The 8,720-nt window shown below is 34.4% G+C and overlaps 1 protein-coding gene across 3 annotated transcripts in view; it reads right to left on the reverse strand.

Moving 5' to 3' along the window:
- The window catches only part of LOC148953498 (uncharacterized), a 104,128-nt gene that overhangs the window by 53,879 nt on the left and 41,529 nt on the right, over positions 1-8,720 (reverse strand). The window contains exon 3 of one of the 3 annotated variants that reach the window (XR_016141721.1): positions 5,333-5,549. The exons of the other annotated variants lie outside the window; for them this stretch is intronic. The gene's annotated coding sequence lies outside the window, so the exon portion shown is untranslated. Of the gene's footprint in view, positions 1-5,332; positions 5,550-8,720 lie in introns of those variants that run through there. 3 annotated transcript variants of the gene reach the window in all.

The raw sequence follows: 8,720 nt of genomic DNA on the forward strand, positions 1-8,720 counted from the left end.
GTTATATTTCAATGAAAAAATTCCAAAATGAACTTTAAAACATCAAGAGAGTGCAAGTGTGACAAGGTAAATCATGACATAAAACTACTAAAAATATTCCAAGTCTTACATTTCAACGAATAAATTCCAAAATGAACATTGAGACATCAAGAGAGTGTAAGTGTGACTACTCTTGTATTATTATAATACAAGAAATGCAGATGATTTTCGGCGACCGCCGTGAAACAACCCGGTCACAGTTCTCTGCTTGGCATGTTTTGCCGAGCTCCTGGAGTCATTTACCAATTGGGGTTGTGCGTGAGTATGACAGAAGTAGTTTCCGTGGAAAATTTAAGGATTTTTGTAATAATATTTATCAATTTGTTTTATTTTTTTTCTAGTAGTGCCATAATGGAATTTTTAGTTGTGTTTCTCGGTTAGCCCGTCGGCTGGGGATAATGTTTTGTTTTTGTTTATTTATATTGAATTATGTGTTGGAAGTTGGAGTTGGCCTAACGAACCGAAAGGTTCCCTGGCGTTTGTTTTTTTATAAATTTTGTGTTACTAATAAACTTTCTCTTAGATGTAACAAGCTTTCCAAAATAGGGACAATTTTTTTTCTAATATTAATAAGCCTTCTGCTGATGGTAACAAATTTTTTCAGAATTGTAACAAGTTATTCTTAATACTAGCAAATTTTTTAAAAGTAACCTATTTTTCTTAATAGTAACAAATTCTTCCTAATAGCAACAAGTTTTTTGTTAACGAAAACAATTTTTTCTTAATACTAACAAATGTTTCTTAATAGTAAAATGTTTTCCTTAATACAAACAAAATTTTTTCTTAAAACTAATAAGTTACTTCTTAATAGTAACATTTTTTCTTAATAGCAACACATTTTTTCATAATAGTCACAAATTTTTTCTAATAATAACAAGTTTTCTTTTAATGGTAACAAGTTGTTTCGTAATTGTTACATGTTGTCTTCATGCTAACAAATTTTATTAGAAGTAACAAGTTTCTCCTAATATTAACAAAATTTCTCTTAGAAATAAAAACTTCTTCTTAATAGTAATATATTTTCCTCGTTTTTATTCATAGCAACACGTTTTTTCATAATAGTAACAATTTTTTCTAATACTAACAAGTTTTCTATTAATGAGAACAAGTTGTTTCGTAGTTGTAAGATGTGATCTTAATGCAAAAATCCATATCAAACTGTAGAAATCAGGACCATCCCTAGAAATAAAGACCAACCCGTAGAAATCAAGACCAAACTGATAAAATCAATGTTAACCGCTAAAAATCTTGCTTTTGCAAAGAAAATATGTGAAAAAAGGAAAAATTCAAGCTGGTAAGATTGATGGATATGTGGTAGTAGTCAAAGAACTTCAAAACCTCGTGAAGAGTCAGGAGGATCTTATTAAATTATGGTTATTCATCAAGTCAAAGAAAACATGGCGTTTTCGTCCATAGCTCTCAGAAATAGCTGAACATTGCCTAAATTTAGCTCTAATATCAACCCTGCCTTTCTGGAAATTATTGCTAAGAGGGTGGGGCAGCTACATATTGTCAGGGTGGTGTGAAATATTCATAGTCGTGGCTCAAAAACGCTCTATTTTTGTTACGGGCTCTAGGAACTACCTCAATAGTGCCTAAATATTTACCTCTAATATCAACCCTCCCTCCCTGGAATTGCCTACTAGGACCCATAACTTTTTTCTATTCACGTATATTTTTGTTTTTTTCCATTCATCATGTTTTTAACTGCTGTTTATTTGTCTTAACAATTCCGTAAATTTGTTTTTATTAAAAAAAAATGTATGTATAAAGCCCTGTGTCGTTTTTATGTTTCTTATTGAGGACGAATCTTCATTACCCAAGCGTTTTTAAAATATTTCAAACATCCTGTTGGACCTGATGTCTGGGACTTTGTTCTATTGGATAGATATTGATACTTCGAGTCCCGCCGAGGACAAAGAACTAAAGAAAAAACGTCTTGAAAGAAAGAAAAAAAAGGCTTGAAAGAAAAAAAACAAGTGTAATGTTTCGACGAAAAATAAAATGTCAAAAAGTGTCTTGTGACAGTGATGTGTGCGCCGTCATTACGTAAGATGCGCGCTGTCATTACGTAACACCCACGTGTGTACCGTCATTACATAAGACCCACATTTGCGACGTAGTTACGTAAGACCCAGGTGTGTTCTGTCATTACACAACAATTGCGTAAGGTGTGCACCGTCATTAAGTTATTTCCAATAAATACATGTATGATTACCACCCTGAATAAATATATCAAGTCACACACGACTGCGTCATCGATATTACAATTGGTCATGGAAACAGGGGTGTGACGTTTGAATCTACCCAGCTGGTTGAATAGGGGTACCTGACCATTTAAAATCTATGGGCTGCGCTTGTATTGTAGAGGTGCACGTAATATGGGCTTGAGGGCCTGGTGTTTCCACTTATACACCATCATGTGGCTCATGGGACCTTAAATGCCCCCACTACTATTGGAGCTGATGGATAGGCCCGGGAAAAAAGGAATAACTTTTGCTGGATAGGAAAATTTCTCTAAATACACCTCTAGCAGTCTACTTCAGAATACGGAAAACATAGTCAAAGTCTATGAAGAGAGTGTTCTCATCTATCTTGTTGAGTTCCGACGAAATGGCTGTTCTGTAATTAACTTTTTTTCATATTTAGCTTGCTCTTGTAACTAATGTTTTGTCAACTAATAAGAAGCTATAGTCTAGCTCCATGATATCTTTTGGAGACTGAAAACCTGGAGCTCAATTATTTACTTTAAAGTTGGTCCGACACAGAGCAAGAAGCTTAAAGTACCATTAATGTGATCGTGGAAAAACAAGAAAGGTCAGGGAGTTTGCAAATAAGTGGAAAGGGGATTGTAGTGCAAATTAGTAGAAAAGATGGTTCTAGTGATTTACCATTATCCATACTCAATGAAATTTGGACACCATGGATGCAATAGAAGCTGCTTTATAGGTTTTGGGTACTTGAAATAGCTGCAATTGAAGCTGCTTTATAGGTTTTGGGCACTTGCTGGATACGGAAATCCCCCCAGAATATACTTCTCACACTGTACTTTTCAACGTTTTGTAGTATCTCACCATTAATCAGAGGGTATTAGTCCTTTTTTGTTTAAAAACGGAAAAAGTAGTCAACAACTTCACTCAGTCTGGTTCTTTCATATTAGTATTCTCACGAATGGGAGCGAGCTCACATGAACTGCTAAGTAAGTTTGTGAGTGACTGTGTTGCAGCTAGTCTCTCCATCAAAGTAATTCATTGGCAGATGGATTTAATATCTGGAAATTGGTGAAACCGCTGGTAAAGATAATAATTTTGTGCTTTGTCTCTGTGGATCGTTAATATATTGTTATTCAAGACCACCTTCGACTTTGTTTGTTTTCTTTTCATATTCTTCATCTGTTATACAGACGCTCTGTTTCTGTTTGCTGTTCTTTTTTTATGACAAATAGAAACAGAAAAGGGTTAGACAAAACGGAAACAGAGATAAAAAAAACAGTGCAGAGGCTTAGTCCTGTCCCTGTTTATATGGACATGGAATTTGTCCTGAGGAGTAAAACAGGGGCAATAGGAGAACACACAACTAAATGCATCTAAAGCATCTAAGATGTAAATATTAGCAAAATGGAAAATCAGCAAAATGTTTTAAAGGTTCATTGAATTCAAGGTGTCAGAATATGTTTAAAAATTGAATGTTAAGAAGACTCTGTGGTTAGGAATAGGTATAAGTGGACTTGAAGAGGTGAATTTCAATAAAAAAGAAGATATAGCAAGTGGTAAGCCTAATTTACGAATTTATTAGTATTATTATTATTATTATTATTATTATTATTAAAGACAGTGGATTCAGTGAAAATGTTAAAAGTGGAATTTCCGATGTCCAGGGTGTTCTTTCACAGTTGAAAAAAGTTCGAAAGAATAGGAAGATAAGTCTGCAGACAACGATTAGCATACTAGAAGCTAAAGTTATATAGTGATGAAGAATCTAAAGTAGAAGCTAAAGTGATAAAGTGATATGATGTCAGTGTATGGGTTTGAAGCGTGGTTGCTCTGAAAAACGGAGATGGATTTGATTGATGTTTTCCAGAGAAAGTGCTTACGGATTGCTTTAGGCACCCGACTACCTAACCGTATCTCAAAAAGTAAGTTGTACCAATATATGGTGAAAACTCGTTTTCTAGGTCTATAATAAGAAATAGGAAGAAATGGCTGGGATACAATACGGGGATGGGAGACATATTGCCAGAGATTAAGCTTGTCAGCCCACCATCTAGGGCCAAATAAAAAGGAAGTTGAGCCTGAATGGGGTTGGAGGATGTAATAAGGAATGATTTAATGGAAATGGGAATTTCTTGCGAAGGTATAAAGAGGGAGATACTAAATAGATTGGGATGGAGGAGGATGATGCGTAGCTGTGTTGGTCTCAAGTGGCTTAGTGCTGCAGTGAGTCGTTAGATGTAGTAGTACACCAATGGGAGAATGTGACGACAGCCGGTTAGTCATGTCCGCCAGTGATGGTGGTCAAGTAAGCCATTAGTAGGTGAAAATGTTCTAACAATAATTGTTCCGTTTCCGAAATGTTTAAAGGGCTTGAACGGTTTGAGATATGTTGAACTTGATGAGCATATCGCTCGCTGGATAGCTTTGTTTTCTTTTGGTCGAGTTTTCTCTTGCCATCGTTCTCAGTGAAAATAATTATGGATGCCTCTACGGCTCGTAAAGAGGGAGAAGGAGGAGGGTACTTAAACATTTCTCTCATGACTCACGCTTTTTATGGATACAGCTGCCACTACTGTTACTATTACTAACAACTCACCACAGCATCTAGCCGTCTGAGGCCAAAACAGTTACGCACGCTCTTTCTCCATCCCATTCTATCCAAAGTCTCTTTTTTACACCCTCCCAGGAAGTTTCACTTTCCTTTAAATGTTTCTTTATGACTTCCTTCCACCTTCAACGAGGACGACCTGCTTTCTGTTTAGCCCTAGACAGTTATCCGAAAAGGACAATCTTGGGCAATCTGTCATCCTTCTTCCACAGAACGTGCCCTAGCCCTCTCAACCTTTCTCTCATTATAGCCCTAGAAAGCGGGATCGAACCACTTTTTTTCGTAAATCCTACTGTCTGAAATACGATCAGTCAGCCGGCTACCGAACACAATTCGTAGGCAATTATCAAAAGGATCCATGTAAAGGGGGGTAGAACACAACCCAGTTTAACTCCTGACTAGCCTCATTTCCTACCTTACCCGCAGCAGTGTTATTCTTGTACATATTACTAATCACTCCAATGTATTTGTCTAGTATACCATACAAAGATAAGACCTTTGCTAAAGCTCTTCTGCCAACAGAATCTAACGCTTCCTCATAATCTCTACAACTGAGGATCAAAGCTGTTTGACAACTCAGGCACTTCTCAATTATTAAGTTAAGAGTGAAAACTTGGTCGACACGTCCTCTTCCTTTTCTAAAACCGCAATGTTCTTCTCTGAAGACCTTGTCTACAGTATCTCTCATTCTAAAAAGTATCATATTACTAAGTAATTTACTTCTTACAGGGACCAGAATAATTCCTCGATAATCACCACACTCACTCCCCTTTTTCAAAAATCATATTCTTAATCTTCAGTAACTTATTAGACTTCCGAGCCACTATATTAAAAAAACTCATTTACACATCATCAGCACCTAGAGCCTTATTATTTTCTTTTAGTACTGTCACTAATTCTTTTTCACAAAACAAATCTTTCTTCACATCCAAGGTATCAAAAACTTTTTCATCAGAGCCAGAGCCACCTCAGCCACAACCTCAGAGCCATCATATTTAAGAAACTCATTTACCACCCTATCAGCACCTGGAGCCTTATTATTTTTAATCCTTTTAGTACTGTCGCTAATTCTTCCTCACAAAATAAATCTTCCTTCACATCCAAGGTATCACAAACTTTTTCAGTTTCCTTTATATCTTTTCCTGTAACTTAACCTCGATTTAGCACATTCTCAAAATGTTCCGCCAATCTCTCTTTAACTCGTTCCTTATCACTAATTGGGGCCCCGTTCCTTTCCTTAACTGGGACATGTCCAGATGGACTACCCCCTCTCAATTTATTCATATTCCCGTACAGTATTTTACTGTTATGCCGACTAGCTGCATCTTTCAGGTTCTCGGCAGTTTCATCCATGGCCTCCATTTCACAACTCCTTAGTTCATATTTTATTGCTTTGTCCAGTTTCTTTACATTCCTTTTGTTTTCATATGATCTATCATTCAGATTATTCTCCTACCTTCCCCTTCTCCTCTATATTAAACATAATGCATTTTCACTAATATTCCTAGCTGCAGTTCTAACTTTCCTCTCTAAGACATAATTAGCAACTTCATAAATTATTTTGCTAAGATTATTCCAACCTTCTTCCACATTGTCAAATTTTAAACTTTTGAGATTAATGTTCAACTGCTCCTGGAAAGTTTCTCCCTAATGTTCATCCTGGAATCTACCATCATCATTGCTTCCAGGGAAGTAGTTAGCCTTCCGAAATTTCCATTTTAATTTAACACTAGATACTACTAGATGCTGATCTTTACTTTTATCATCAATAGCAGCACTCTTATGAAACCCTAATATCTAGTATTGATCCTTGCAGTCTTCGGCTTACTATAACATAATCAATAAGAATTGCTGTCTTACCATCACGTAAGACAGAATACCTTGTTAACTTATGGGCCACCATTGTATGACCAAACACCCTATTGGTTGTAACTAGATTTTTATACCTAAAAAATTACAAAAGTCTGAATCACTATTAAACTGAAATTTATAATTCGCTTTTAAAATAACAAAAATTTTCATTGAGGCTAGATTTTATGATATACTGACTGGGCATCCATCTAGGGATGAATTGTAATAACGAGTTAAAAAAAAAAACAGTTTAAACCCTCTTCGTCACAGAAAACCATTTGGTATAACAACGTAAACCCATCCATTCTTATTTTTTCCTGTATAAAAACGTATTGTTTTTAAATTGATCACTAATGTTATATCACGAATACCATAGTGTACATTGAGTTAAAGCTATTTTATAATCAGAGTTTTGATCTAACGTGATCGGTTTATTTGTATAAGACTGTTCGATTTCACTTTTGTTACCACTAATAATATTCGAAACTATTCATTAAAATGTATTTGTCTTAATAAAATTCAAACTCTAAGATAGTTTTTGCAAATAGTATTATAGTCATTTTTATTAATAATTTCATTTTTGAATAATGAATCGAGCAGGTCCATAGCTTTACTTATCACTTCATCAGATGTATTTCCAGCAGCTCCACTACCTAGAAATCTATATAATTTTTCAATCATATCATTTGCATTCATGAAAATCCCAGTTCCTTGCTGAGGATGTATAGCATCAAAATTATCTTAATAGTTTTTAACCATCTTCTGTAGATATTTAAGAACTGATACTTTTTCTAATTCACTATATTTCACCCTTTTCATCTTTCCTCCATATCTCTTATAAAGTGTTCCTGATTTATCAATAGCCTCTTTTCAATATTGATAAATTTCTAAATAAAAAGTAGGCATTCCAAAATAAAATCCCTTAGCATCATAGTCCTTTCTGATTTCTTTTAGAAGTTCTTTATCTATCTTTGAATTGACACTAGCAATGAAATTTGGTTCATTCGGGGGTAAACTAGCTTTACTTGAGTGAGCTTGATTGCATGCTTGAAAACTTGCTGCGTTGATTAAACGTTAACCCAGTCGTTGAAATCGCCTCTTTTAATTAGTGTCAATTACATTTAATTTATCAGTAATCATATTTGTATTTTTATCTTCTGCTTCGACGATTGGAGCATCCAGCTTTTAAGTCTAGTCACGGCATCCAGCTTGCTCTAAGGAATGTTCTTGAACTTTATTTCTTTGTAGTTTTCCACTTTTAACTATAGTTGCTAATAATTTATTCAACTTTATATGATCCATTTATAGAACTAAAGTTTGTATTGCTTTAGAGAGTTCTTTTTCGTAAAAAACACCAATAATCAGTTCACCAGTTCTATCCGACAGTTCATACGTTATAGGGGTTGTATATTTCGCTGATGCTATTTGAAACACTTCATTTGTGTAAATTGGTAGGTAACCCTTATCAAAAACATCCTTAATTTTATTAATTCTAACCAAATCATCAACATTGAATTTGCTTATGGATGGTTTTTGAACTTTGACATCAGAAAATAAATTAGTGTATATATTGCATACAATAAATCTTCATTCATTACTGATTTTAATTATAAAACAAATTCAAATTGTTAAGCATATTTATAAACACTAAGAGATTTTCACGTTCTCAAGAAAGTCTCAAGAATAGTAAATAGCTAGCAATATAATTCCTCAGGCTTGACTATTTTTAATATTTGGAATTTTATTTGATAAAATCAGCTCCTAATAAATGCCTGACATTGAAGAAGTGATTAAAAGTTGTTTACAGCGAAAATTTAAAATCTTCAAGATGAAAAATAAACTGTTGCGTTACCCAATACATGAATTACGTGCAGCAGTGAAACTATTTGACTTAAATTTGGTGGTAGAAAATGTCAACTATTCAATAAAATTAATAGTCATCTTAATAATAAAATATTTCTTGAAGATAATCTGATTGAGTTAGAGCGTAAGACAAACTTTTGAGATGA

This window comes from Artemia sp. Qi Xiang Cuo, chromosome 4 (genome assembly GCF_049724085.1).
Source record: "Artemia sp. Qi Xiang Cuo chromosome 4, ASM4972408v1, whole genome shotgun sequence".
Classification (NCBI taxonomy): Eukaryota; Metazoa; Arthropoda; class Branchiopoda; order Anostraca; family Artemiidae; genus Artemia; species Artemia sp. Qi Xiang Cuo.